Genomic DNA, 12,077 nt, shown 5'->3' on the forward strand with positions numbered 1-12,077 from the left:
TTGCCTATCTAGCAGTGTTCCGAATGCGGCAGCAAGAGTCGGTCATTTTCGGTGAACTGTAGTCCGTAGACACGAAAGATAGGGCGGCAAAAGCAGGCATCAACAGACAACAGTGGGATGCTTTCTGCCTGGGCCGGTCAGGTGTCAGCCCATTGTCTGTGGTGATGCTCGATCGGTTCATCATTCATGCCTTGCCTGGCCCGCTTGTTGACATGCGCTGTTGTGCTTTTAGGCCCCATTTGGCACCGCTTCGGATGCTTCGGCTTCATTTACTGTAGCGAGGTGAAGATGAAGCCGAAAAAGCCCGGTTTCCTAGCTTCTCCGGCTTCACCACTATGCTAGTCCATTTTGCTCCCTTGGCTCCCGTCCGCTTTGTGCTACAGTGCCACACAGTACCGAACAGTGACGCAGCACTGTAGCACGGAGTTGAAGCTCCTGCGGGAGAAGCGGTGCCAAATGGGGCCTTAGCCCAACGGCGAGCTCCGTCTCTCCTCCCGAATTAATCCGCTGGTCGCGAGCGGCGATGCCGGGGCCCTGTGGGCGGCGGCTGTGAGGTTCGCGTGGTCGCATGCGTGTAGTGTATAATACGACGCGTGTCCTCCGAACCGAATCGATCGGTCGGAACCTGCACGCAGCAGTACTGTTACTTGCTGGCTGCGGTGCAGATTTTGCAAGAACACAAGAAAGGCTTCCTCGCGTCATCTGTGAGTATGGGTGGGCATTCGGCTAGTTCGAAAATTTCGGGTCGGGTTTTTCGATTTTTTGAAAATTTAAATTTTGAGATTTGATACCCGAAATTTATCCAAAAAAATGAAAATCTGACATTTCGGTACCCAAAAAATCGGGTTTGGGTTCAGGTAACCCCGATCTACCGAAGCAACAGTGCTGCAGCCTGAGCGACAGCGGTGGCTCGGCCAGGGCACCCCGTGGTGGTGGTTCGACCAGCGCGTGGAGACAGGCGGGATAGGCGGCGCCGACTGCACCACCGGTGTGGGCGGGGGCGAGGGCGTCGGGCCGTCTGGGGGCAAGGAGGCTACGCGGAGACTTGGCGGGTGGCGGTGCCGACGACACCGGCGGGCGGTGGGGGCGGGGCATGGCTGGGGTGTCGAGCCGTCGGGGGGCAAGGAGTCGCCACAGAGATTGGCTGGGGTGGAGGCGGGGGTGTCGGCGGGCGGCAGTGCCGACTGCACCGGTGGTCGTCGGGAGTGGGGGTGGGGCGGGGGCGTTGGGTCGTTGATGGGCGAGGAGTGAGGAGGGCGGCGGGCATCGGTGAAAGCATCTAGGCCCCTATTTTGAGTTTTGGTAATTAATGACAACAGTTTGTTGACTAACAATGCAATTTGAGATAATGAGCTTAGGATGGTCCAAGGATGGATGGGATTTTATTGTGATCATGAGACGTTTTGGAGATGTTGTGCCAAATATGGGCTCAAGGCGTGGACGGTCCGCCAGGGCTGTAACGGTTAGTTCTGACACACAATCATTTCACTCTGACTCACTGGTTTATAAGGGCAGACAGTCCGATTTTTGAACCGCGAATGGTCCGCGATTACGCAGAAAAGAGTGTAACAGCTAGTTTTTGAGGGGATCTATATATATACTCTTTGGCTGGCCTTGGGGAGGCTCTCTTGACCATTTGGACTGCACACTTGACATACTTGAGTTGGGAAACTTCAAGTAAGCATCATCGACTTGTTACTCTTGGAAGTTGTCGCTCCCTAGACGGTTTGGAGAAGTGGATTTTGTGGAGCACCTCCAAGGAGATTATTGAGGAGCCCCGATTTCGATTGTGAGAGGTCTTGTGCTCACCTACCGGAGTGGTGAAGAGCAACTCTAGTAGAATTGAGGTGTGGAGCGATTCTTTGATTCAAGCCGGCTCAAGATCAAGAGAGTTCTTGATAGAGGAGCGGTTGATTCTTGGAATCCACCTCAACGTGGATTAGGGGGTGACCGGCAAGTTATCGACACCACAGAAAAAATTTCTTGTGTCAAGCTCGGTTAATTCCTTTGCTCTCTTCAATTCTTGCATTTAATTTGAGCAATTTACTTTACTAGAGCTTGATTTGTCTCTTGCCATCCTAGGTTGCAAACCCAAGTTAGAATTAGTAGTAGCATGACATAGGGCTCTCTTGTGTTACTAATTAAATTTTTCCAGTGTTTGTGATTTTAGTTTTAAACCACCTGTTCACCCCCCCTCTAGTCGGTGTTCTTGATCCTACAAGTGGTACCAGAGCTAAGTACTCCTTAATTGAGGATTTAACCATTTTGGAGTAGAATAATGACTAGTGAAAATGATGTTCATGTTGGGAAGCCACCTTTCTTTGATGGAAACAATTATGATTATTGGAAAACTAGGATGTCGGCTCATCTCAAGGCTATGAGTAGAAAATTGTGGAGAGTTGTGAATGATGGTTATGTCATCCTAGATGCAAAGAATTTGACCGCTCAAGATGAGGAAAATGATGTGCTAAATGATAAGGGGTGAATGTGCTCTTTAGTGCTCTTGATGTAGTGAGTTTAATAGAGTTAAAAGTCTCACAAATGCAAATAAGATATGGAAGAAGTTTATGGAAATTCATGAGGGCACATCAAGTGTGAAGGAGGCCAAGTTGTATGTGCTCAAGGACAAGTTTAGTGATTTTGCCATGAAGAAGGATGAGAGTGTGGCCGAGATGTTCAACCTGCTAAATGATATTGTGAATGAACTCAAGGGGCTTGGATTTGAGGTGCCGGATGCAGATTTCTCTCACAAGTTCCTTAGAAGTCTTACGAAGAGATATGACACTATTGTGACCTTACTTGTGAGGTCAAATGTGAAGACCGCAACTCCCACATAAATATTGGGAAAAGTGCTTACTCATGATATGTCCAAGAAATATCAAGATGAAGCTCATGGTGGAACAATTAATGAGAAAAAGAAAATTGTGGCTTTCAAGGCTCAAGATAGCAAAAATGAAGAAGAAAGTGGTTGTCAAGAAGAAGAATCGGATGAGAAGATGGCTCTCTTTGTTAAGAGGTTCAATAGAATGATGAGCAAGAAGAACTTTGGCAAGAGAGGACAATCATCAAGGAAAAATCTTTTTGTTGACAAGAAATGCTTTCAATGTGGTGAAGTGGGTCATATCATCATAAATTGTCCAAACAAGAAGAATGACAAGAACCAAAAAAGACAAGAAAAATGATGAGAAGAAGAAGAAGAAAAAATTCATCAAAAAGAAGAGAAATGGTCAAGCCTATTTTGTTGAGTGGGATTCCGATGCAAGCTCCGATGATGATGATGATGATGATGATGATGATGATGATGATGATGATGATGATGATGATGATGATGATGATGATGATGATGATGACAAGCCATCCAAGGGAGTTGCCGAGATCGCCATCAAGGAGGCTCCATCACTCTTCTCTACACCACATTTTCTTATGGCAAAGGGTGGTGCAAAGGTATTACAAGATGATGAACTTGAAGAATTTTCATATGATGATTTTGTAGACATGCTCAATGATGCCGATGAACTTGTGATCAAGAAAAAGGCAAAGTTGAAAGACTTGGAGTTGAAATATGGTTCACTCCAAGCTTCCTATGAGGAGCTAAAGATCTCTCATGAGAATCTTAAGGAAACTCATGAGAAGCTTGAGGAAACTCACAACACCTTGCTTGATCACAAGGACAAGGCTAAGTTGAGCATGGGGGCTAGTAGTGAAACTTGTAAATCGTGTTGTGTATCTAGCTCTACTAACCCCTCATGTAGCACAAGTGATATGTCTTCTTGTGATGAGTCACTTGTCTTGGAGAATAAAAAATTGAAGAAGAAGGTGATTTGTTTTACCAATGATTTGAGCAAGTGCTATGATAGTAGAGCCAAATTCAACCATTGTTGGTCAAGCCAAAAGTTCACCTTGAATAGACAAGGTCTTGGATATATTCCAAAGAAAGGAAAGAAAACTTTCTATTCTACCAAGACCACATTTGTGAAGAAAGATGGAAGGCCTTTTTGTGAAAAGTGCAAGAATATGGGCAATGTTGAGAAGAATTGCACAAACAACAAAGCCATATCCTTTGATTCTAACTATGTTCTTATGAAAGATTCTAAGGGTTGTGTTAGTACTAAATATGTTGGGTTACCTATATATGGTGCTAAAAAGAATGCCATTTGGGTGCCTAAAACCTTGATCACTAACATCCAAGGACCCAAAAAAAATTTGGGTACCTAAAAGAGTTACTTCTCTTTTGTAGGTAAATTATAAGGCCGGAGGAAGACATTGGGTGCTTGATAGTGGATGCACTCAATATATGACCGGAGATCCAAAGATGTTTTTCTCTCTTGATGATAATATGGTTGGCTATAGTGATATCATCTTTGATACAATTACTATCTCAAGTGATCATTCTTTTTTAAAAGTATTGCTAGTTGATTATCTCAAGTTCAATCTTTTGTCGGTCACTCAACTTTGTGATTTTGGTTATAAGTATAGTTTCACTAAGGATGATGTTGTAGTGACAAGTTTAGATGGAAATGATCACATCTTTACGGGCTTTAGACATGAGGATGTATATCTTGTGGATTTTGCTACTAGAGAGGCAAATTTGTCTACTTGTTTGTTCTCTAAATCATCTTTGGGTTGGTTATGGCATAGAAGACTAGGTCATGTTGGCATGAAACAATTTAACCGACTCTTGAAGCATGATTTAGTGATTGGCTTGAAGGATGTGAAATTTGAAAAGAATAAATTATGTAGTGCATGTCAAACCGGAAAGCAAGTTGCAAATGCTCATCCCTCCAAGAGTGTTGTGTCAACCGAGAGACCATTGGAATTGTTGCATATGGATTTGTTTAGTCCTACAACATATAGAAAGTATTGGAGGAAATTGCTATTGTCTTGTGGTAGTAGATGATTATTCAAGATATTCATGTGTTTTATTTCTTCATGACAAGGCCGATACATATGATACTTTCAAGAAATTCATAACAAGAGTCGGGAATGAATTTGAACTCAAGGTGAAGAAAGTGAGAAGTGACAATGGAAGTGAGTTTAGAAACACAAGAGTTGAGGAATTGTGTGATGAAAAAGGAATCAAGCATGAGTTCTCAACCAAGTATACTCCGGAGCAAAATGGTCTTGTTGAAAGGAAAAATAGGACCTTAATTGATATGGCAAGATCAATGCTCTCCGAGTATAATGTTTCGGATAGTTTTTGGGGCGAAGCAATCAACACGGCTTGTCATGCTTCTAATAGACTATATTGTCATAGATTTCACAACAAGACCCCATATGAATTGCTCATTGGAAGAAAGCCAAATATCTCATATTTTAGAGTGTTTGGTTGCAAATGCTATATTCTCAAGAAGGGAAATCGGTTATCAAAGTTTCAAATCAAATGTGATGAAGGTTTTCTTCTTGGGTATTCATCATGTAGTAAAGTTTATCGGGTCTACAACAAAACTCATGGCATTATTGAAGAAGCATATGATGTGGAGTTTGATGAAACCAATGGGTCTTATGATGAACAAAAAAATCTTGATGATGTGAGAAGTGATGGCTTGAGAAACGTAATGAAGAACATATCAATTAGTGATGTTAGACCAAGAGAAAGGGATGAGGATGAAGATAGTCCTTCTATTTCTATTAGAGTAAATCCTTCAACCTCTAACTCAAATAATCAAGCACAACCAATTGTATAAAATTCAAGTAATGATGATTCTCAAGTACAAGATCAAGATAATTCAACTACTTCACTTTCTACATCAACTCAAGAGCCCATTGTTCCTCAAAGAATTCATCATGTTCTTGCAAAGGATCACCTCGTGGATCAAATCATGGGTGATATTAGTAATGGTATCCAAACTCGATTAGGTGAATGCTACGCCTTAGCTGTGTAGATGAAGCTTTAAGGGATCCGGATTAGGTGAATGCTACGCCTTAATGTTGGCATTGTGTTGTTGACGGTCCTTAAGTCAGAAATAAAGCCGTCAACTCCTGTAACTTTTCATAACATTCAAACACCAAATGTAGTTATAGGGCTTATTGCTAAGCATTTCCACGAGTTTTGGTGATTCTTTGTTTGCAGGCACCCATATGCGGAGTAAGGAGAAAACAAGCACAAGACGCAGTAAAAACACACAAAAGACTTCATCTGTGTCACACTCACAAGAAGGGCCCATTTGATAGAGAAAACCGATGTACAGAGCCCCGGCACCGACCTACACAAGATGGGGGCCCACCTGGCAGTGTCCAGGACGAAGGGCGATGCGAGAGGCGGCACCCTGGGGTCGGCCGAACCCCAGGGTCGGCCGAACCCCTTCTGGCGCCAACCGGCCCGAGCTTTGGCGGGAAGATCGCCACCGCCATCCCAACGTCGGTTCCTAGTGTTCCCATATTTGTTTCCCAAGGGAACCGACCTATCCAAACTATAAAAGGAGGTGGGGAGACCCTCTCAATCACAACAACACAACACAAAAAGAGATACTACTCTAGTTGGAGAAGTTGTAGAGAGGTTCCCACTTGTATCTTTAGAGTAGGGAGTGTGCGAGGAGGAGGATCGCAGAAGAGCCGGACTTGTCAGCCTCTCTTCGTCTTGTACCTCGACGGGTACGAATCACTTGAGTAAGTATCCGGAGTTCATCTTCTGTTCTGTTAAGTTCTTGGTTCAGTATTCTTAAGTTATTCATTTTTTTACGGGTTCATTGTCCGTTCTCGTAACGGATGCTCTGGTAGAGGGCCCCTGTTAAAGACGGGTAACCCTGCGCAACGCTAGAGTAAGTAGTCGAAGGCTTAATCATGGTGCTTAGGTCATAGATTGCCTTTGTTTGCCTCGTGCTCCACAGTATTGCGGGGTAGACCGCAGGTGGTGACAGCCCTGTCGGTCCGCTACAAAGCTGCTTCGTGGTTAGTGCACTCCCCCCTATTCGAGTACGGCGTAGAGCCACAAGCCAGAGGTCCCTAACAGGCCCTGTCGGTTCGCTACAAAGCTGCTTCGTGGTTAGTGCACTCCCCCCTATTCGAGTACGGCGTAGAGCCACAAGCCAGAGGTCCCTAACAGTACCTGGGTCAGACCAGTGCCCGAAGTAAGCAAGTGACGAGCCTAAGTTTACTTTGCCTTGATCCTTAACCTTAGATAAATCATACTACCCGAAGATCTTCTACTTCTTGTTCTCCTGGGTTAAGCTAGCTAGAAGATTGTTACACCTCCGTTCCCTGTGAAATTACGATACCCTAAATACTCTCCCATTGAAGTGTTACAACGGTATCTTCCGTACACTTGCGAATTATTCTGTGAACGTTAAGAAATACCAACACGCATTTCTGGCGCCGTTGCCGGGGAACGGTTGCTGTAGTTATCTTCGAACCTAGTTTGCCCATGTATCTTTTCTTTTACCTTTTATTTTCTTTTATCCCTTCTTTTATTTTATCCTTATACCATGTCACACCCTTCTATCCACCAACTCTATACCTCCGAGGATGAGTTCTCAGAGCCATCAACCTCCCCAAAACCTTTAATGGTTTCCGGCTATGAACTTGATCCTGACATCATTGCCATGGTTCGAGAATGAACCTTCTCTAGTCTAGGAATTGAAGATCCCTACCATCATTTGCTAGAGTTCGAGGAACTATGTTCGTACTTGGTAATCCCAGGCATGTCACAGGAAATCTTGACGTGGAAGTTGTTCCCCTTTTCTCTCGTGGAAAAGGAGGAACAATGGTACACTCACAATGTGGGGAATGCGAATGGTGATTGGGAAGAGCTCCGAGATGACTTTTGTCTCTCGTTCTCTTCCTTATCCCACGAAGCATCTCGACGAGATGACATCCTTGCATTTGAACAATTAGAGAATGAGTCCATAGGTGCAGCTTGGGCCAGATTCTCACACCTTTTAGCGTCAAGCCCAGGCTGGTCTATACGCGATGACATATCCTTGCACATCTTTTACACGGGATTAGACGTGGACTCGGCCGACGATCTCGACATCGCCGCTGGAGGTTCATTTGTGCATAGAACTCCAACAGAAGGAAGAGAAATCCTAGATCACATCTTAGGAAACTCTTCTTTTGTTGCTTATCCTTGCGAGCCCCAACAGGAGTCCCAATCGCACCTTGAGAGCCCCTCATCAGACAAATCCTACCCTTCCACATTTCAAGATTTGTCTGATGAGCCCTCTCCCGAACCGCGAACATCGAAGGAAGAAGAAATTGAACTTTCGATGTTCTCTTTCCAATTCGAGGATGATCCTTATGAAGGCCTTAGAAACACCTCGAATTACCTTCATTATAGGAGACCTACAACACCCCTTTATCCTTCCAGCAAATCCATGAACGAAGAATGGTCGAAGGAAGTGAGACGCTCCTCCAAGGCAATTCAAGTTAGCTCATCTTCCACGACATTCTATTGCTCTATAAGGGGAAATTCCGTAGAAGCCCTTCATGACTCCACTGTCGAGGCTTGCATCATGTATGAATTCCTCATGGAGACATTGATAGGAAGCATGCCTCTAGACCCGACCGACATACTCTTCCGAAGTCCTTCGGGACTATTCTTTGAATGTCGGGGGATCGCGCGGGAAGTGCCAGTCAAGATAGACAAAATCGAGGTCAAACTATACTTTCACATCTATCCGATCCTCGATTTTGAAATTCTCATAGGCTACCCTTTAGAAAACTTTCTCCAAGAAAAATCTTTGCAAGGGAGCTTCAACCATGATTCCGGGGAAACTGCTTTTGCCACTCTTAACTCTTACCCGGAAAATCCAACGGTGGAGCACCATCTCAACCACGACCCATTCGAAGAGATGATACTTGTGTCACCGTTCATCTCTCCAAATATTGCTTCTCCTCTCGACCCTTTCAATGAAGAACTTCTGAAGGAGGACATCAGGGAGGAATGGTCAAATGGAATAATAGACTTTTCAGAAGCAGTTTGGATTGATTCACCCTCCATAACCATTCCATGTTCCATAAGGGGAATCACCGTAGAGGCCCAGCTTATCCCTAATATGGAGGGTAATATCATGCCATGGCACTTAGCACATACCCTTTTGGGTAGTGTTTCTCTAAAACCATCCGGCAAGCTTTTTGAAAGTTGTCCCTTTGGACACATTCTTGAATGCCGGGGAGTCGCAAGTGCCGTGCCAGTCACAATAGACAAAATCGAGGTCAGCCTAGACTTTCACATCTATGACATCCTCGATTTTGATCTCTTGATAGGCTACCCCCTAGATAACTTTCATCATTCACCTCTAGGGAGACTCCATGAAAAGCTTGGGGAAATGACTCCTGCCTCACCTTGCATAGAGAACTCTTTGGCGAATCCTTGTCCCAAGCAGAATCTGCTTGATGAGATGCATGAGCAAACCTCATCATCCTCGATCGAGTTTGAGCCTCATCTTCCTAGCCCACATTGTGTTGTTCTCGATCACGATCGGGATACAACCATGATCTTCCACGACGAACCTGCTAAGACAGAGAACCGTTGGGCTAGGGAATCCAGTAAGGCACTGACTCTGGAGTTCAAAGAGAACAACTCTATAGACGAGCATGGTAGCTTCATTCTTGAAACACTACCACCATGCTCCATTAGCACCCCTCCAGAGTCAGGCACTCGTTGCGCCATGAATACATTTGCGAGCTGCAACCTCCTTAAAGTTCTCTTTAGCAAAACGTTTGGAAGGATGGTTGTAGATGCCTTTGTTTATCATAAGCATTGTAAATTTCGTGGTTGCACTATCACGCTAACCCTATAGCTTAAGCACAATCGATTAATGGTGGTGAAGGTGGGGGCTACATCACCAATTGATAGCTGCAGGAAGAAGCCCCCAGGGTCGAGCTTATGACTTTAAACAAAGTACTACTGGGAGATAACCCGATTATCAAAAAAAATCCTTCTATTAAAAAAATAATAAGACCATGTTTATAGGATAGTATGTACCTTTGGGTATTTTTGGTCGCTAACCCTTTCAGGTTAGGATTAAAAAGAACGAAGGACATGCGACACCCAGAAACATGGGAACTGTTCCATCTAGACACCAGGTATTCACTGGTTATAGAACACACTCCGCAGGAAAACACCAAACCACACACTCGATTCTTGGTGTCCCAACACACAAAAGTCCAAGTGTGGGGGAAGTTGGTGGGCAAATCACTGTAAGTTCTATTCAAGAAGTATCCTAGTTTACAGGAGGATCAGTTCTGGCTTACTTATAAAAAAAGAGAGAAAGAAAAAGAGAGAGTGAAAAAAAGAGAAGGAGAGAAAAAAGAAAAAAATATATAGAAAGAAAAGAAAAAAAATATAGAAAAAAAGGGAGAGAAGTGAGCGAGGAGGGGAGTAAGAGTGAACCTGCCAGATCCACACGAGTCAAAGACTGCCATATACTTATGCCTTCAAGCTGTGGCCTTACACATCAGCAGAAAAACATTCTGCTGCCTTGCTCCACTCATCCTTGCTCTCGCGCGCGCTTGCAAAGCCTCGCCATAGTCCTCATCCGCTTCTAGCTTTGCAAACTGCCACTCTAGCAGCCCAAGCTCACACTCTAGAGGAATGCTCCTTTTCTGGTCTGGGGCTTTGCTACTCCAGTCCATTTGACTCTCACTCGCACACATGAAAGGAGACGTATTTTGTGCCTCCAATCACTGTGCCAATGGAGCATGCCCCCAAGGCCCAGGGTTCTTGCACACTAGTCGTGTGTGTGACCCAGCCTTGCAGTCACCTGAGTCACCATGGTCTATGTGTCGTCCTCTACTTCTGCTCGCATCAAACATGGAGGAGTCATCAACAACCAATCATGACCATGCCACCTCTGTAGCAATATCAAGACATCCATCCTACATGCAGGTGGTAAGTACACTCAGGTATGTAACCCCGAGTTCACCAATCTCCATTTGAACATAGCTTGACCTTCGAAATCATGCCTCCGTTGTTTATGCTCATATGCTCTGGTTTCGATGTATTCAATTGGTACATCCATAGACTTTTTAAATTAAGCACGGTGCTTAGGTTAAATAGCCTTCTTTAATCAAATAAGACATGGTGTCGAGTTTGGTTAGTGAACCGTTGAGTTAATACTATCAAAGACTTTGGATGCACATCTCTCTGTGGACTAACCCCTGCAGGAAATATTCAAAATGTGATGGGTAAGTCCTCAAGTTCATGGAGATAAATGAAGGTGTGGGAGGCACGTCAGCAAAAATTGCACAACATGCAAGGGAAGCACAGATCACCCATCCAAGGTGCACTATGAGTATATTGTCAAAATGTTTCTTTACATTTGTGCAAATTTTATCCCAGTCTTGTTTGAAAATACAAATTTGGTGAACAACAATAAAAAGAAATAAAATAATAGCAAGCACCCTAGGATCCATGCAAATGAACTTTGGAATCTAATTTTAATTAAGCATGGATGTGAACAACAAATAAAAAAATCTTTAGACATTTCTCGAATATTTGTTGTCCACTAACCTTTTGCAGGGAATGTAAAGAATACAATCAAGGAGCATCATGAACACCCTAACACTCATACAGCCTTCCTTGGACCAAGAAGGAGACAGAGGCACAAGGAGCCAAATAGAACAAAATGCAAGGTTTGGTTTTATGAATATAGAGCTTAACTCTTGCATCTTTGTTCAGCGATTGGTAAGTTCCATCAGGTAAATATTCCACATAACTTGTGCATCCTCGTTCATTTCTCCACTCTGCAAAGTTACCCATCATGCCCAGCTTGCCATAATAAAATGAATTAAAAAATAATATAATGAAAATTATAACAAAAAGAAACATAGGCACTTAAATATTCCATGCACCTTGCCTCAATAAAAAATTGACTCCCCGGTAGTCAACCCCGGCAGAGTCCCTTTTGTTTCCACTTTTGCTTTTATTTTGAATAAAAGCAGGTACAAAAATAAGTGTGGGGGAGATCTTCCAAAGGCACCAACGGCAAGCTCACTTGAAGATCTCTCCCCCAACATGTTGCACAACATCGACGACCCAACAAGCTGAAGAACAGGACTGATAGGAACCAGAGAAGGATGGACAAACCTCTGGTTCGACCAAACCAACTCTAATTTCCCTCAGCTCCCTCTTCTTCCTC

This window comes from Panicum virgatum, chromosome 5N, assembly GCF_016808335.1.
Source record: "Panicum virgatum strain AP13 chromosome 5N, P.virgatum_v5, whole genome shotgun sequence".
Lineage (NCBI taxonomy): Eukaryota > Viridiplantae > Streptophyta > Magnoliopsida > Poales > Poaceae > Panicum > Panicum virgatum.